A 19,840-nucleotide genomic window follows, 5' to 3' on the forward strand; every position below is an offset into this window, starting at 1 on the left:
CCATTTGTATGTCTTCTTTGGTGAAATGTCAAATCAAGTCATTTGCTCATTTTTTAATCCATTTATTTATGCCTATAAGTTTTATGAATATATATTCTTTGGAAATTAACTCCTTGTAAAATACATGATTTGCAATTGCTTTCTTTCATTCTGTAGATTGACTTTTCACTCTTATTTCCTTTGCTGTAGAGAAGCGTTTTAGTTTTTAGTTGAGGTAGTCCTATTTGTCTATTTTGGCTTTTGTTGCCATGATTTTTGCATCGTCTTCAAAAATTCATTTCAAACTCAATTTATATAAAGTTTTTTCCTTTATGTTTCCTTTGAAGAGTTTTATGGTTTCAGGTCTTACATTTATGTCTTCAATTAATTTTGAGTGTACTTCATTTTTTTTGCATGCGCAGATATGTAGTTTACCCAACACTATTTTTTAAAGAGACTATCCTTTCCCCATTGGGAAGTGTTTTCACTATTGTCTAAAACTTCATACTTAAAAATAGGGCAGTGAAGTCTTGGGATGAGAGACACCTGGGAACCAAAGTGTACGGACCCTCCCAACCTCCTCCTCTACCGCCGCTGCAGGGACTTCTGTATAGAGTTTAGCTCACATCACCTGGCATACAATCCCCAGGCTGCTGTACTCTGTGCCCCAATGCCCTTCCCACTCAGAGCCACAGGGCAGTAGTTCCCGGCCATAGAGGCCAGACCCTGTGCAAAACCACATCGCCTCAAACACCCAGCAGCTGCAGGACATTGGAAGCCAGAACGAGTGAATTGCGCATGCGTGGGAGGCACAGCTCTAGCTAGTGATTTGCGCATGCGTGGGAGGCACAGCTCTAGCCCTTTCCAAAGGGGCCCTAAGGACCTACGTAGGGCTCCTAACACTAGCCTGTCACGGTCAGAGCTGCAGCAACTCGATCAACCTTTCCGCTGTCCTCAAGTCCAGCTGTTTATTCCAGGAGCTTGAGGGCCTGCTCAGTTGCTTCAGTAGTGTCCAACTCTTTGCGACCCCCATGGACATAGAGGTATCGAAACTTCGGACTAGGAGACCAACTCTGCCTGTCTCTCAAACACTCACCTTTAAGGGCAGCTTCAGAGCATTACTTTATTTCTGACCCAGTCCTACTGATAGCAGCCTGAAGAAACTAGTTCCTCCACTCAGTCTCCTCCATCAGGAACTATTTTCTCCTTTAACATCATCAGGGAGGCTCGCGGCAGGGACTGGGGACCTGGTTCAGGTGAGTGGAGTGTGTGGAATTTCCGAGGAAGGCACAGAGTCTTCCGGGTGTATTCCGTGACTTCCGGCTCATGTGCTTCGTTCACATTTCTGGGCTCTGTATTCTGTGCCATTGATCTATGCTGTGCGTGTATGACCAGTCATGTCTGACTCTTTTGCGACCTCATAGGCTGTTGCCACCAGAATTTACAGTGTTACCTCTGTCCGGAGGATTTCCCAGGCAAGAATACTAGAGTGGGTTGCCATTTCCTACTCCAGGGGATCTTCCCAACCCTGGGATTGAACCTATGTCTCCTGCATTGGCAGGCAGATTCTTGACCGCTGAGCCACCTAGGTCTGTTTCTATGTTGGGACTATATATAATTTTTCTTTTTTTTGCAATAGTTTTGCTGCTGTGTTTTGAAGTCAGGAACATTGGATGCAAGCTCTACTCTTCACTTTGCCCACTTTCCTCCAAGCTGTGTTAGCTCTGCCTGTGGTACCCCTGGTCCTCAGGAACAGCAGCAAGGTACCCAGTTCTTTTTGTTCTCTGTGGCCCCCAGGCATCTGGAGTACACTGGGTTCCATTAGGGCATTGAGATAGGCATAACAAAAACCAGTCTCTGGGGCAGCCGTTGGGAAAAGCGAGAACATTGCTGCATGTTCCAACTCTCCCTCCTCAGGGAGAGGCCACCAGTTGGGGATTTCTTCCTGCTCCTTTGTGCTGATCTGGTGGGAAGGGGCTATGGGGGGGGAGGATGATGGCGGGTGAGTGCGTGCCAGTCCAAATTGTAGCCTTTGTTCTCAGCAGCTCCCAACCTGACCTTTTAGATTCAGGCAAGATAGAAACTGGCCCCTTGGGTACCTCCCGGCAAAGTCTGCTTGTTACATGAATATTTCAGTCTTTTCTTTTCCTCCCCAGGGAGAAGTCGGGAAGTGGGAGTTTTCTCCTGACTGTGCGTCAGGGCACCAAGGGGAGGACTAGGTGAGTGAGTGCCACAAATCTTCTTACCAGCTTCCATACAGTTAGTTTTGCCCTTCTATACAGCTCCATGTGGGAACCTCTTAACTGGTTTATGGAGATTTTACAAAGGAAATTTGTTCCTGCATTGCTGTAGAGTAAATGGCTCCTTAGGGAAAAGAGGGTCTAGGGCTTCCTATGTTGCCATGTTGTTGATATCCTGTCGTGTGTGTGTGTGTGTGTGTGTGTGTGTGTGTGTGTGTGTGTGTGTGTGTGTGTGTGTGTGTGTGTGTTTGTATTTTGCATTTTCTCTTTTTCTTTCAGTTTTTGAGATAAAATTGGTGTACTACACTGTAGAAGTTTAAGGTGTACAGCATAATGCTTTGCATTCATTATGAAGTGATTATCAACCCTAAGTTTAGTAAATAGATATATACATATCTATATATACACACAAAATTAAAGGAATAGAAATAAAGGTTTTTGTCTTGTGATGAGAATTCTTAGAATTTACTATGTTAACAACTTCCATATCTAACATATAGCAGTGTTTAATCTGATCTCTTTTTTTGTGAGTTTGTTTATTTTTGCAGTATAATTAATCTAGAACACTATGTCAGTTCCTGTTAACACAACATGATTCGGTGTTTCTATACATTTCAAACTGATAACCACAGTAGTATCGTTACTGTATGTCACCATACAAAGATATTACACAGTTGTAGACTATATTCCCACACTTATGCTTCATACCTGTGACTCATGTATTTTGCAGCTGGAAATTTGTACCTCTTGATCTCCCTTACCTATTACTTGGCTCCCCTAACTCCTCCAGCAAACACTTGTTTGTTCTCTGTATCTGTAACTCTGTTTCTGTTTAATTATATTTGTTCATTTTTTTTTTTGGATTCCACTGGTTTAGATTAACTGGTTTATGAATATCTCACAAAGGTATTTGTCCTTGTATTACTGTACAGTAGGTTTCTCCTTACGGTAAGGAGGGTCTGGGGCTTCCTATTGTATCATCTAGGTACAAAATTCAATATATATGCTTTAATTTGGTAGCATCATTAATACTTTATTGTTAAATTCTCTGTGCCCTATTTATCTTTTAAAATATTTTCTTTGGCTACATATTAAAGAATTAAGTTCTCTCAGATATTGAGAGTTATTATTATATCCCTGCATTTCAAGCTGTTTTTGATGTACATACTTCAGTATTATGGGCTTTTGTTTAACCTTATTCAGACCAGAAATTTATCAATTATGTTTAAATTTATCGAAGTCCACGAATTTATCAAAGTCCGTGAATTTGTCAATTTATGTTTAAAAATAGACTTGATCCATGTAGAATTTTCTGGTTTGCTTTTTGTCTTAGATTTTAAGGACTTTGCCTTAGATTCTTCTTATTTATTTGTATGTATTTTAACCTCTGCTTTACTTTATGTGTTTGCCTAAAACATATGTATTTATTCTTTTAGTTTTGAACTTTCGTATTTCAGCTGTGCCTCTTAAGATTATTTATTTTTGACCTAATTAAAATCTTGTTCTTTTAAGAGAGGACTTTAAAGTATTTGTATTTGACATGAAATTGTTAGTTGCTCAGTTGGGTCTGACTCTTTGGGACCCCAGGGACTGTAGTCTGCCAGGCTTCTCTGTCTGTGGAATTTTCCAGGCAAGAATACTAGAATGGGTAGCCATTCCAGTCTCCAGATTAAAGTAATAAATATATATTTTGACATATATTTTTAAATATTTTTAATATTCTTAGTGTTTTAGAAAGTGTATCTTATGGTTATAATTATGTATGTGGTTTCCTTAGCTTTCAAAATATTTCCTAATCATTAAAGTTACAAGTTTAATGTTCTCTTTCTTCTCTGTAGAAAGTACAGGATTTACTAGAACTTTGTTTTGTCTACATCTCATCTTTATAAATATAGCATTAGTTGTATCCTAGTATTATTGTAACTGATTTTTTAAATTACAGATGTTCTCTTCTAATCTTAATTTTATATTTGAATTTGGAGTTTCATATCCAGTGTCAACTCAGATATTTATTTTTACTATTCATTTACATTCTCTTCAGTTCAAATATTTCTGTTTTCAAATACTAAATTTTGATTACCCTGTGGGCCATCTCAAGTCTGTCTTCAGAAATGGTGAAGTGAAAGTCACTCAGTTGTGTCCGACTCTTTGAGATCCCATGGACTGTAGCATGCCAGGCTCCTCTGTCCATGGGATTCTCCAGGTCAGAATACTGGAGTGGGTTACTATGCCCTTCTCCAGGGGATCGTCCCAATCCAGGGATCGAACCCAGGTCTCCCCACATTGCAGGATGATTCTTTACTGTCTGAGCCACCAGAAAATGGGTCCATAGTCTTTTTACTTGTATCCCTGATTGTGTCAGTTCTGTCTTGTTCTTGCCTTCTCATTTATTTAAGTCAAATTGACTGTTTCACTTTTATGTCTTCCAAAACTTCATCTTGAAATGGAGCTATGTAGCTTAACTTTTTCATATAATATTACAAAACAATCTGAACAGTTCTGACGTTTATTTTTATCTAGGCATCCTGTTTATTTTTTGAGGTTGGATTTTATTCAATCTTTTGTTTTCTGCTTTTACTAATTCTGTGTATATGAATTCAGTTATTTAGCTTTTCATTTCCTTATTATTTTTCCTATTAACTCTAGCTCTCTTTTTATCTTATCTCATTCTCAGCATCTTCTATTTTCATGACTTCCTGATATTGTTTCAAAAGGTCATGTTTTTTTACCTCACATTGTTAGATCTATCTAGATCAAATTTGAGTCAGCATCCAAGTATAGAGATTTATATTGGTCCACCTTTTCCATTCAGGTGATGGGTGAAACTCTTCCCAACAGATACAGTTGGGTAGAAACTTCTTTTGCAGTACTAGCCCACATGCTTTTTTCATGCTTCACAGTTTGGTTCTTTGAAACTCTGAAAGAGATGGTGCATGTGGAAAAACAAGACTAGAATCCTGATTGTATAACAGTTCTCGGTGCTTCTCTTTCTATATTTCCTCATATACTCCTCTATTTGTGGGTTCCACACTTCCCAGAGTGCCATGCTCCAAAAAACACCTTTCTGTACCTTTCTTATGGGCTTCCTAGGTGGTGCTAGTGGTAAAGAACCCACTGCAAATGCAGGAAACATAAAAGATGTGGGTTTGATCCCTGGGTAGGGAAGATAACCTGGAGAAGGAGATGACAACCCACTCTAGTATTTTTGTCTGTAGCATCCTACGGACAGAGGAGCCTGGTGGGCAACAGGCCATAGGGTCACAAAGAGTCAGACATGACTGAAGCGACTGAGCCCACGCCTTTCTTATATTTGAACTCTTCATCTGAATGTAAAAAGTAAGATACTCTGACTCGTGGGATGTGCTAACTTTTCTGGATACACATTTTTTTTTTTTTTTGAGCCACTGAAGAAGTAGTTAAAGAAAGACAAACAATATACTTGCCTACTTTTTACTTTTAGTGTACTATTGACTACCCTTTTCAGGAAAATTTTTCATTTTTATAATTTACAGAAAATTTCCTAGATGTTGACTGGAGTTGAATAGCAGTAGTCTTATTTTGCTTTTGATTTTACTGTCTTTCAGTATAATTTAGTGGGAAATTGATGGTGGCTCTGTCATGAAGAACTAGCCAGTTACTTTTATACCTTTCTTATAATTTAATAATTGTGAATCAGGATCCTCCATAAGTGAACTCACTTCCGCTTATCAAATGAGGCTTTTCACTGTTCCCCAGCAAAAACTTAATGTACCAATAAGGAGAAACACAGTGTGCTGTTTTCTCTGTTGCTTATATCCTCCTGTTTTTCTCATCCATGTATTGCTGATCCATCAAGGGTCAAATAATATGTCATTATGAGGGGTTTTTAAATTGAACTCAGAATGCATTCTTTATGTCACAAATTGAGTCTCTAAGTTACTATTTTTGTCTTCTGACTTCCATAGGTTTAGTCTTAATTCCATGATTTTAATTCTTTGGCATCAGGGCAGATGTATCCTGCCAGGTTAGCTTATTAAATATTCTTTGAAAATCCACAGTTGTGGTAGACTTTGTTAAGGATATTTAAGGTAAAAAGTCCCAGTTCCACAGAGTTTAATATCCAGTAAAGAAAATTCTTTGTAGATTTCTCCATAAAGACTCAAGTTACTGTAGTTTGGATAACAGATTACACATTCCATATGATGTTATAAAATCAACGGTGGGATAAATGATTTTCTCTAGTATCGATCTGACAGTGGCCTTAGTGATATATGAAGGAGTGAAGGATTCAGAAGCATGGACTGATTAGTGAGAAACCACCTTGATCAGTTGGTTGTAACCTCCTGGATATGTGCTTGGTGGGTGAAAATAAAAAGATCTTGGAAAGTCACTAGAGAAAAGATGAAAAAAATGAGGTAGCATTTGGCAGTTTACTAGATTTATGAAGGGCATAAATGATTATATTCCCTGGACTAACATATTTTAGATGTAAAGACAACCAAGCTGCTAGCAGCAATTTATTTTCTCCACAACTGGCTTTGCCTGCTAACTAGAAGTTTATGATAATAGTATTCAATTAGGGGAATAAAGTGATGCTGAGTCACGTTTGAAACCTGAATGTTGCTCAGCAGGTATCAGATTTTCGCCTGAATTACAAATTTGTACCTCAATTCCAGCTTTCCTTTCATTGCAGTCTTATTCTTGCCAGTCTAAGTGACACATGATAATGTAATTAATTAGTCTAATTTGTCTTCACTGAAGCTTAATTTCATAGTTTCAAAATGTATAGGCTGTCATCTTCTAACAGATAATATCAAGTTAATAAGTACATGTGATATACTGCATTTACTATAACATAATGATCCAGGTAATGCAATCAGCATGTAGCAAATTAAAGCACAAATGTTCAATAACAGTTGCAAAGACTAAAAATGGTATTTTCCTTTTGGCTCCTTTGAATGGACAGCATTTGAATTTAAACGTTAGATAAAATTTGATCATCCCATTTACTGTTAATTCCATGCCTATTTTTATTTAATTTGGAAGTTTTATCTTTGTAATCATTTTTAAAATTCAAAGGATCAGACTGCATGTTGTTTCTACATGTTGTTTAACACATTTGTTGACACCGATAGAACCAGTATTTCTTTTTTCTGTTCTTGACAAACAGAGCACTTAGAAACTTTGTAAGCTTTGAGGCATTGCTTCTTGGAATCTAAGAGCTGGCATTCACTGGACCCTTCTGCTATACCTCCTCCATTTTTTTAAGTTCTGAGAAATGAAGCATAGATTTGTTAAAGGATTTGCCCTTCTTTGCATTTGTGTTTTATATAGAATCCATATTGAAACCTACATATTTTTTGATGATGTAATTCGGATTTTTGCCAGGGGTCAATGCTGAATTAACTGACAGTGTAGATTTTACTGCTCACTGTTATTAAAAACTAGGGAAAGATTTTCCTGATTCCAACCTTTTTCTTCTCATAGATCTCTAATCCTGGCTTGGAATTGCTTCATTTCAAAATTTACTGCTCTGGAACATAATTCATTTGGGCCAGGACACTCAAATAACAGGACACTCAAGCTTATTTGGTTCCTTCTATCTTCTTAGTACTTTGGGTAACAGTGTTCTTTTAAAGTTCCTTTCTGACATGAGAAAACAATGAATGTTAATTAAAACCATAGAATTGATACCTGTGTTTAAATTGAATACTGTGAAAGGCTCTCCTTTTGAAAGTACATATACCAGTGTCTGGGCTTCTCTGCTGACTCAGAGAATAAAGAATCCACCCGCAGTACTGGAGACCAGGGCTGAATCCTTGGATCAGGAAGATCCCCTGAAGAAGGGAATGGCGACCCACTCCAGTATTCTTGCCTGGAGAATCCCATGTACAGAGAAGCCTGGTGGGCTACAGTCCATGGGGTGGCAAAGAGTTGGACATGGCTGAGAAACTAAGCATGATACCAGTGTTCACGCACAAGTTTAGCCAATTATTAGCTGTTATGATTTGTTTTTTAAAATATTTCCATGCCTTCAGAGCTACCTCATATTGAGAACTAAATATAAACAATTTGCTGTTCTAAGTCCTTTACATATAGTAAATTATTTAACTCTTAATCATGACTGTTTGAAAGAACTACTACCATTATTCCTATTTAATAAATAAGGTGATCAGGACATAAAGAGGTTAAGTAATTTGCCAGTATCGCAAAGTAACTAAGTGGTAGAACTGGAAGAGAAACTGTCTCAATTCCGTTTGGTCTTTTTACCCTTGTATTCTACCATAGCATCCCTAGTTCTTTATCACTAAATTGCAGATGATAATAATTTAACCTTATTGAATTGTGATTATTATATAAAACAGTACATGTAAAACAGAAATAACTAAGGGCCTGTTACGAACACAGTCAACAAACGTTGTCCTCTCCTCCCCTCCCCCAACTTCTTCTTTCTCTTCCACTTTCCCTTCTTTAAAATATTAATCAGGACTAAATAAAAGAGAATAAATAGCTTGCAGAAATATAGAGTTCTATACATTTTTGTTGTTGTTCTTACTACCTCACAAATTATGAATTTTGTCAAGATTTGGCTATGAATCCTTTCCCCCCATTTGATTATTCTCTATCTTTTCTGTTAATAGCCACTTCACATGTGGAATTGCATCCTATACACAAAGGAATTTAGGAGATGGTGATGATAGAAAGTTGAAAGTGAAGGAACTTGCCTGGTGGGCCAGTGGTTAAGACTTCGCCTCCCAGTGTAGCGGGTGTGGGTATGTTTGCTGCTGGGGGAACTAAGATCCCACTTGCCTAGCGGGCAAAACACCAAACATAAAACAGAAGCAATATTGTAACAAATTCAATAAAGACTTTAAAAATGGTCCGCATAAAGGAAAGTGAAACCATGTATTGTAATTTGTGTGTGCGTTTGTGTGTATGTCGACTACAAAGAGAGTAAGTTATATTCTTACATTCCGGTTGAAAAAACATGTCAACGAAATGGTCAGGGTTAGCACAACTTGGTTTCTCAGCAGGAATATCATTTTGATGGTTTGTTTTGAAAATAATTAGGAATTGTCAAGTGTTAGTAAGATGATTAGCATCATTGTAATATTTTAGTTAGATCCCTCCCTTTAAAAAGTATGGTTCATTTTCTCAGAAGACATGAGAGACTATTGGAAATTTCTCTGACGTACTTTGAAATACGGAGAGAAAGTGATTCATATTGTATTGATTGATGCCTTCTGGTCATCTTGACCAGATTTGCAAATAGCCACATATTCTTGTTAATGCAATCAGCATCTGCCCAATGAAATGTGAAAAATCTATTGTTTGGATCATGAAAACAGTTTCTGTGGGAGAAGAGTGCTTTAAATGATTTCCTCCCTACTTTTTAACCAAGTGCCCTGGCAGCCTGAGAAGGTTGGAGGTCGGAGTAGTTATCTGGCTACTAAGGGTTTGCTCATCTCACTCCCAATATTTTGATAGGAAATGGGGTCTTGGGTCTGAATGAGGTAAAGAATTAAGACTAAGATGCCTGAATAGGCGATCACCTCATCAAAAGGTAGATTGATCATAATCTACCACATCACAAAGAGCTAACAAGAAAGCTATATCTAGGCCTGGATTCTTGACTAGGGTGGGAGAAGAGTCACCTGAAATATTGAAGACTTGAATCTGTATTTACAGAAGTTTAAATTTTGAATTTATGCTATTAAAAGATTTTAAAACACTTCACACTCAGAAATGACCATGAAAGTAGACCTAGCTGATGAAAATTCCTGCACATATGATGGAAACAAAAGGAAAACCATCCTGGAAAGATACTTTCACAATGTAGACCATTGGGACTCGCACACATAATAAATAGTCTCTGACGAAGATCAACTCTCAGTCAGAAACTTTAAAATGTATGATCAGCAGTGCAACATCAATGAGACTTGGAATTCAAAACAAAATAGAAGGTTGGAGCTCCACAAAATTAGATAAGAAAATAATACTTGGAAAAAGAATATAAAATAGTTATGTTTAAATGATTAAAAACATAAAAGAACTTGAAACGACTTGTAAAAGTAGCAAATAGGATTTCGAGAAATGAAGGAAAAACTATTGATAATTAAAAACTAAACAGATTAAGTAGATTGAAAGTGAAGGTGAAGGTTAGTCACTCAGTCAGTCAGTTCACTCAATCAGTTGTGTCCGACTCTTTGCGACCCCATGAACTGCAGCACGCCAGGCCTCCCTGTCCATCGCGAACTACATAAGTCCACCCAAACCCGTGTCCATCGATACGGTGATGCCATCCAACCATCTCATCCTCTGTCATCCCCTTCTTCCCCTGCCCTCAATCTTTCCCAGCATCAGGGACTTTTCCAATGAGTCAGCTCTTCGCATCAGGCGGCCAAAGTATTGGAGTTTCAGCTTCAACATCAGTCCTTCCAATGAACCCCCAGGACTGATCCCATTTAGGATGGACTGGTTGGATCTCCTTGCAGTCCAAGGGACTCTCAAGAGTTTTCTCCAAAACCACAGTTCAAATGCATCAATTCTTCGGTGCTCAGCTTTCTTTATAATCCAACTCTCACATCCATACATGACCACTGGAAAAACCATAGCCTTGACTAGACAGACTTTGTTGGCAAAGTAATGTCTCTGCTTTTTAATATGCTATCTAGGTTAGTCATAACTTTTCTTCCAAGGAGTAAGCGTCTTTTAATTTCATGGCTGCATTCACCATCTGCAGTGATTTTGGAGCCCAGAAAAATAAAGTTTGACACTGTTTCCACTGTTTTCTCATCTATTTGCCATGAAGTGATGGAACCAGATGCCATGATCTTAGTTTTCTGAATGTTGAGCTTTAAGCCAACTTTTTCACTCTCCTCTCTCACTTTCATCAAGAGGCTCTTTAGTTCTTCTTCACTTTCTGCCATAAGTGTGGTGTCATCTGCATATCTGAGGTTATTGATATTTCTCCCAGCAATCATGATTCTAGCTTGTGCTTCCTCCAGCCCAGCATTTCTCATGATATACTCTGCATAGAAGTTAAATAAGCAGGGTGACAACATACAGCCTTGACGTGCACCTTTTCCTATTTGGAACCAGTCTGTTGTTCCATGTCCAGTTCTAACTGTTGCTTCCTGACCTGCATACAGGTTTCTCAAGAGACAGGTCAGGTGGTCTGGTATTCCCATCTCTTTCAGAATTTTCCACAGTTTATTGTGATCCACACAGTCAAAGGCTTTGGCATAGTCAATGAAGCAGAAATAGATGTTTTTCTGATACTCTCTTGCTTTTTCGATGGTCCAGCGGATGTTGGCAATTTGATCTCTGGTTCCTCTGCCTTTTCTAAAACCAGCTTGGACATCTGGAAGTTCACGGTTCACATATTGCTGAAGCCTGGCTTGGAGAATTTTGAGCATTACTTTACTAGTGTGTGAGATGAGTGCAATTGTGCAGTAGTTTGAGCATTCTTTGGCATTGCCTTTCTTTGGGATTGGAACGAAAACTGACCTTTTCCAGTCCTGTGGCCACTGCTGAGTTTTCCGGATTTGCTGGCATATTGAGTGCAGTACTTTCACAGCGTAATCTTTTAGGATTTGTAATAGCTCAACTGGAACTCCATCACCTCCACTAGCTTTGTTCGTATTGATGCTTCCTAAGGCCTACTTGACTTCACATTCCAGGATGTCTAGCTCTTGGTGAGTGATCACACCATTGTGATTGTCTGGGTCATGGAGCATGTTTTTGTATAATTCTTCTGTGTATTCTTGCCACTTCTTCTTAATATCTTCTGCTTCTGTTAGGTCCCTACCATTTCTGTCCTTTATTGAGCCCATCTTTGCATGAAGTGTTCTCTTGGTATCTCTAATTTTCTTGAAAAGATCTCTAGTCTTTTCCATTGTATTGTTTTCCTCTGTTTCTTTGCATTGATTGCTGAGGAAGGCTTTCTTATCTCTCCTTGCTATTCTTTGGAACTCTGCATTCAAATGGGTATATCTTTCCTTTTCTCCTTTGCTTTTCACTTCCTGTCTTTTCACAGCTATTTGTAAGGCCTCCTCAGACAGCCATTTTGCTTTTTTGAATTTCTTTTTCTTGGGGATGGTCTTCATTCCTGTCTCCCGTACAATGTCACGAACCTCCATCTATAGTTCATCAGGTGTTCTGTCTATCAGATCTATTCCTTTATATCTATTTCTTACTTCTACTGTATAGTCATAAGGGATTTGATTTAGGTCATACCTTAATGGTCTAGTGGTTTTCTCCACTTTCTTCAATTTCAGTCTGAATTTGGCAATAAGGAGTTCATGATCTGATCCACAGTCAGCTCCTGGTCTTATTTTTGCTGACTGTATAGAGCTTCTCCGTCTTTGGCTGCAAAGAATATAATAAATTTGATTTTAATGTTGACCATCTGGTGATGTCCACGTTTAGAGTCTTCTCTTGTGTTGTTGGAAGAGGGTGTTTGCTATGACCAGTGTGTTCTCTTGGCAAAACTCTATTAGCCTTTGCCCTGCTTCATTCTGTACTCCCAAGGCCAAATTTGCCTGTTATTCCAGGTGTTTCTTGACTTCCTACTTTTGCATTCCTGTCCCCTATAATGAAAAGGACATCTTTTTTGGGTGTTAGTTCTAGAAGGTCTTGTAGGTCTTCATAGAACTGTTCAACATCAGCTTCTTCGGCGTTACTGGTCGGGGCATAGACTTGGATTACCATGATATTGAATGGTTTGCCTTGAAAACGAACAGAGATCATTCTGTCGTTTTTGAGATTGCATCCAAGTGCTGCATTTTTGACTCTTTTAGTTGCTCAGTTGTGTCCAACTGTGCAACAGATTTATTTGTCCATGGAATTCTCCAGGCAAGAATGCTGGAGTGGGTTGCCTTTCCCTTCTCCAGGAAGATCCCCTGGATGAGATGACTGTCAACTTTACTCACTTTACGTGGCTGGTTTTTCCAGCTAAAGGGAGGGACATAACTAGCTTATGCCTAGTTACTGTGAATTTTTCACAGGTAAACCCAATGCCTTTCCATTAGTGGCATTGGGTAATGGCACTCATCTATATGAGAAGTGCGGTAAAGCTTAAACAAGAGGGCAGTTCCAAACTCAGCTATTTTCCTATGTGTGATGACTCTAAGCTTCTTTGATTTTTTTATAGAAGTTACAGAATTCTTCTGAGTAGAACAAATGCCACTATTGAGATTGGCAGACCTTATCTCTCTCTCTCTTCTTCTTTAGAGAAGAGAATGGCAACCCACTCCAGTATTCTTGCCTGGAGAATCCCTTGGACAGAGGGAGTCCATGGGGTCACATAGAGTTGACATGACTGGGTGACTAAAGACACACTCTTCTTTCTGCTTCTCTCCTCCTTTTTCTTCTCTGCATGCTTATTGCCCCCCTTGTTTTTCCTTTTTGTGCACTTAAAGTACATTTTCTGAAGCACCAGGATCAAGGAACTTCTTTTCCATTCTTAATGAAGTTATGCAGTCTGGTTTCTCAGGAAATCACTGGCGGCTTTACAAACTTTGCTTTTTAATTCAGATTTATATAACCTACTCCACTTAATGTCTGACCCCAAAATTGAGATATGAGAATATCATTCTTTGAGCAAATATACTGTAAATCAGGGTTAATTTCTTCCTCTTGCTTAAAATCCTTGGGGGAGGGGGACAAAGAACGACTTTGGAATTATAAATTTCTAGTCATTTTGTATGCTCCAGGCTTACTTGGGACAAAAATTTCATTTTAGAGATGGCTTATGCCCTTGGCTGTTTTACTAACGCAACTGTGATAATGTAGAAAAGAACGTTGTAGTAGTGGAAAGGGTAAGATAACACTAACATTCCAACACAGTTGATGCCTGAAAGAATTCTCTCCTTAAAGATGGCCATCTATTGGTTAATGAGCATTTGGTACCTACTAGGCATTATACTTTGTGCTTTATATACATCATTTAAAAAAATCCTTAAAGGCAGAAAACATTTTAAGGATTGTGCATGTACTGTCATCTTCATTTCATAGATGAAATTCAGGGAAGTTAAGTAACTTTCAAAGGTTTTACAAATAATAAGTAACAAAGTCCTAATTCAAATCTATTTTTATGACTCCAAAGCCACACTCTTAGTACTTCAAGATACTGCTTTCTTTTATTTCCATCCACTTTCACTGTCTTGACAATAGATTACAAAAAACCGTATGTATTCTGTTTTATGAGCATAAAAGAGATTTCACTTCCCTTTTATATAAAAATCTATGATGACCTACATTCTTTGGAAGGGAATTTGTCCTCAGTTGGCTGTATAATGTAACCAGAAAATAATAGAAGATTTGGAAAATTATTAGCTCATTAATTGATTATGTTAGTGTCCTTCTGAATATTGATTTCTTTATAGTTTAGAAAGGAAAAATATATTTTGAAAGAGAAGTTTTTGAGATACTGTTTCAGATATCACTGTTGTTTGGATTTTTTTAATGGTTCCTGGTGGTCAAATACTCTAGACAATGAAAGAATACCATTTTTAGATTCTCTCACTGCATATAAGAAGTCTTCTCAAGAGCACAGGGAATGGACATAATTGGCATTTGAAAATTTGTAGTTCTCAAGCACAAGTAAAAGTCTGTGCAGCCTGATACATTTACTACAGGATCATATTGGATCACAGTGTTACTGAGGGGAAAAAATTCTCTTTAAACAAAAAACATATTAGACAAACTATGTATCGTGACTCTGATATTCTTATCTTTAATAAATGTGTTCCAGAAGGAGAATATAAGATGATTTCATCACATGGATAAAATTGTTTTGAACCAAAGTGATCCCTAAACGGATTGCACTTTATCTTTGTAGTGTAAAAATGATGCTCTCAGGTAGCATCGTTGGAAGGATGCCTAAAGACTGAGCGACTAATACTACTGCTACTACTAAGGGTCTCATATGTTCCTACACCTATTAAAATGCATAAAAATCTTTTTTTTACACTATTAATTTGTATTGGAAAGCAGAGGAGAATTATTTTAAAACTTCATTACATCATATCAGGGTAAGGTCATTTATTGGGCTATTGTTCATTAAGTGCCTATGTTAATTGATTATTTCATTGATTTTTTAAAAAAATTCAGCAGTACTTTGAAATATTTTAGGCATCTCATAGGAAAAGACATACAAATATCAAAAAGGCTTCTAATGGAAGCTATGTGTGCCAATAATAATAGCATCTCTGACTAAAGAGTAGGAGATAGCCAAACAGAAGTAGTCGTGGAGGATACTTCATGTTGACAGAAAAGAGATCTCAAATTCATGTTTTCTCTGGAGTAAGAAGATGCTTTTTTTGTATACAGTCAGGAAGCCGTAACACTCACCAAAACCCACCTTACCACCACGCACGATAGAACACAGAGGTTGAGAAATGCAGAAAGTCATTGGACCACCAACATAAAGAGAGGTCATCCCCAATTAATAAACAATGACAGCAGATAATCCATGAATTAGATTGAAGGAATAACATGCTTACTGCTATTATTGGTAAATACTTCAAGGCAGTTTAAGCCATGGCAGTTGCAGCAACAGATAATGTTCTGCAATTCAAATTCAGACACACGCACAGATGTTTCTAATGCAGTTAGAAAATAGTAAATTTTGCTTGGTCCTATGGTAGAAGAGAAACAGGCATAAGGCAAACCAATGGAGGTATGAGGTAATAGAGAAATCTTTTTGGAAGGAGCAATAATACCTGAAATAGATCTCGAGTACTGAACAGAATTTACAAATACAAAGAAAGAGCATCTGAGATAAGAAAGTCTGAAATGTTTTTAAGGCATGGTGAACTTTGTGTGTAGAGGAAATGAGAGAGCACGGTGAATTTAGAAAAGTGATGCTTGTTTAGAATGGTGGCAGTCTTTCTTGGCTGGAGGGGATTGAAAAGATATGAAGCTACAGAAGTAGAAAAGGATCAGATTTTTAAGGGCCTTGAGTGTCATGTTAATGTTTTTGAGTTTTTTCCCCTACATGTGAAAGTGTTAAGTCACTCAATTGTGTCCAGCTCTTTGCAACCCCATAGACTGTAGCCTGCCAGGCTCCTCTGTCCGTGGGGTTCTCCAAGCAAGAATACTGGAGTGGGTTGCCATTCCCTTCTCTAGGGGATCTTCCTGACCCAAGGATTGAACCCGGGTCTCCTGGGTTATAGGCAAATTCTTTACCATCTAAGCCACTGAAGAATAGGGCTATTAAAGGATTTTAAGAAAGGAAATAGTATCATTATGTTTTCCGTCTTAGAAAACCTTTCCAGGTACATTGAGAAGAATAGATTGAATAACGTATGTACAGGAATAGGGAGAAATCTTTTGAGTATCTGGTAAACATTTCGAAATGAGGTGATGAAACACTGGAGACAGTAAATGGCAGGAAAGAAGTGGAGATAGAATGGAGGAAAAATATACATATGTCAAAATGGCAGAATGTAAAAATCAATTGATTGGATGTTGCGGATAGGAAAAATAATTATAGAGAACCAGGTTGCCGTTAATGATGCTTGTTAATATAACAATGGGTGAAGGGAACCAGCTGGTTGTGATGCAAGGAACGATGGATTTAACTTTAAAGGCATTAATTTGGATTGCTGTGGCGGGGCATGTCCAGTATGGAACCTACAAATATCGCATTCATGAGTGAGAGTTACATAGAAAACATAGATTTTGGAGATGCTTCATGGGCATGAATTAGATAATTCAGAAGGATGAGAAGATACCAAAGTCTTTGGCAAAAATTGGGGAGTAAAGGGAGTGGGCTTGAGGAAGAAAAGAGAGCATCACTGAATATAAGAGTATAGGGAAATGTTTTTGTACCTAAAAAAAGTTTGTTCCTGTCTCCAGAATTCACATGTGGTGCATTTTTAATTTGTCATTTTCAAACCAAAGGAACAAGAGCTGAAAGTAAATTGATGGGTCATGAGTCACCAAGTTTTTGAATGTTAGAACTGTATTAACATTCTGGGTATATTCGCCAGCAAGATTTTCAGGAGCAGCAGATGTTTCTGGGATTAAGGACATGGGGGGAGAGATGAGCACAAGGTGAAGGGCCCATAAAACACTTTTGAAAGATGAACAGTAAGAGTTGGTAATAATTTAAGGAACAGGGGAAAGGAATGGAAGGCTTGGGGACTTGAAAGCACAGAAAAGTTGATTTCCCATTGCATTAACTCAGCAAAGACTGCATCATTGCAGTCCAGCCCCACACTCTGGCCCCTTTGGTAGCAGACTTCATCCATTGGCATTTGAAATTCTTATTTGAATAAATATGGAGAGAAAGGCTATCATATTACTTTAAGAGGCAAATTAGGATAATATGCCTAATGTCTTCAATCTTTGCAATCTTGTGAAACTGATAAATTAACTACTGTGGTGTCCAAGTAATAGATGGAAAGTTTTAGGATTATGGAAGCAAACCAGATCAGCAGCAATACATTGTTCTAAATATTGGCACTCAGTAAGTTATAAAGCATGTTTACAAATATAAAATAGAAATTAAGAAATATTAAAACAGGAAATGCTAAATGTAGAAATCCTAAAGCAACATTATTCTCTAGTTTTCTTGAATAATGTGATTTATGAGCAAAGAGCTAGCACCTCCACTAATCTCTGGCCATGAGTCAGCAATGGCTGACTTTCTTCCTTTAACAGTATCACGTCCTTAGTTTGGATTAGTGGGGAAGCTAGCATGCTCTTATTCTTGATATTTTATAGAGATGAGCCTCAATCTACCTACTCAGGAAAACTAGATCATAGAGTACTTTAGGGAGTTATATTTTGGGAATTCTCAGATATTTCAAGTATGTTCAAGAACATGTCATCGTTTGGTTAGTTACCTTGTGGTACTACTGATGGGCTCCACAGGTGGCGCTGGTGGTAAAGAACCTGCCTGCCAGTTTAAGAGAAGCAGTTTCGATCGCCAGGTAGGGAGGGTCCCCTGGAGGAGGTCACAGCAACCCACTCCAGTGTTCTTGCCTGGAGAATCCCAAGGAAAGAGGAGCCTGGTGGGCTGCCGTCCATATGGTTGCATAGAGTCAGACACAACTGAAGTGACTTAGCATGCATGCACACACTACTGATATTCCACTTGTCTCCTGTGGAGTCACCATTGCTGTGTGTCTCTACACTTGCCGGGTGCTGCCAGGAACCTTTGTGGCTTCTGTAGAGTTCTGCAGTTTGAGGCTGCAGGGCATGGCCAGCACTTGCCAGCCAGATGCTCTGTTGGTATACAAAGACTGATCACTGGGATGCATGATTTTCTCTTGTGAAAGAGAAAGGAATGTCTGTCATTCTTTTGTGACATACCCTATTAGAAGGCACTAAAGCAGCAATCTTTGGGCCCTAAGATCGATGTGGAATGTTGACTCATTCTAGGCAAGTCACCTTGAGTCCAGTTTGAAATAATGGGCAAAAACAATCAAGTTAGTAGAGGAGCCAGAGATACTCAAATTCCAATAACAACACATGCAAGTACAAAACTAAAATCGTGGAAAGGATTGTAAAAGGAAGTAAAAGGCTACTAAGTGATTCAAAAGATCAGTAAAAAACTAACTACATAAAGTACCGCACAATTGCACTCATCTCACACGCTAGTGAAGTAATGCTCAAAATTCTCCAAGCCAGGCTTCAGCAATACGTGATCCATGAACTTCCAGGTGTTCAAGCTGGTTTTAGAAAAGGCAGAGGAACCAGAGATCAAATTGCCAACATCCGCTGGATCATCGAAAAAGCAAGAGAGTTCCAAAAAAACATCTATTTCTGCTTTATTGACTATGCCAAAGCCTTTGACTGTGTGGATCACAATAAACTGTGGAAAATTCTGAAAGAGATGGGAATACCAGACCACCTGACCTGCCTCTTGAGAAACCTGTATGCAGGTCAGGAAGCAACAGTTAGAACTGGACATGGAACAACAGACTGGTTCCAAATAGGAAAAGGAGTACGTCAAGGCTGTATATTGTCACCCTGCTTATTTAACTTATATGCAGAGTACATCATGAGAAGCACTGGGCTGGAGGAAGCACAAGCTGGAATCAAGATTGCTGGGAGAAATATCAATAACCTCAGATATGCAGTGATACCACCCTTATGCCAGAAAGTGAACAAGAACTAAAAAGCTTCTTGATGCAAGTGAGAGAGGAGAGTGAAAAAGTTGGCTTAAAGCTCAACATTCAGAAAACTAAGATCATGGCATCTGGTCCCATCACTTCATGGCAAATAGATGGGGAAACAGTGGAAACAGTGTCAGACTTTATTTGTTTGTGCTCCAAAGTCACTGCAGATGGTGAATGCAGCCATGAAATTAAAAGACGCTTATTCCTTGGAAGGAAAGTTATGACCAACCTAGATAACATATTAAAAAGCAGAGACATTACTTTGCCAACAAAGGTCCGTCTAGTCAAGGCTATGGTTTTTCCAGTAGTCATGTATGGGTGTGAGAGTTGGACCGTGAAGAAAGCTGAGTGCGAAGAATTGATGGTTTTGAACTGTGGTGTTAGAGAAGACTCTTGAGAGTCCCTTGGACTGCAAGGAGGTCCAACCAGTCCATCCTAAGGAGATCAGTCCTGGGGGTTCATTGGAAGGACTGATGTTGAAGCTGAAACTCCAATACTTTGGCCACC

The 19,840-nt window shown here is 38.4% G+C and overlaps 1 long non-coding RNA gene across 1 annotated transcript in view; it reads left to right on the top strand.

Annotated features, from left to right (window-relative positions):
- The first annotated feature begins 827 nt into the window (after positions 1–827).
- Positions 828–19,840, top strand: part of LOC145526852 (uncharacterized) — a 466,924-nt gene continuing 447,911 nt past the window's right edge. Inside the window, exons 1-3 of the long non-coding RNA XR_014069238.1 lie at positions 828–1,235; positions 1,619–1,742; positions 2,136–2,198. This is a non-coding gene — a long non-coding RNA (uncharacterized LOC145526852). The remainder of the gene's footprint in view (positions 1,236–1,618; positions 1,743–2,135; positions 2,199–19,840) is intronic.

The sequence above is a fragment of the Giraffa tippelskirchi genome, chromosome 11 (assembly GCF_054371585.1).
Source record: "Giraffa tippelskirchi isolate mGirTip1 chromosome 11, T2T-mGirTip1v1.2.pri, whole genome shotgun sequence".
Lineage (NCBI taxonomy): Eukaryota > Metazoa > Chordata > Mammalia > Artiodactyla > Giraffidae > Giraffa > Giraffa tippelskirchi.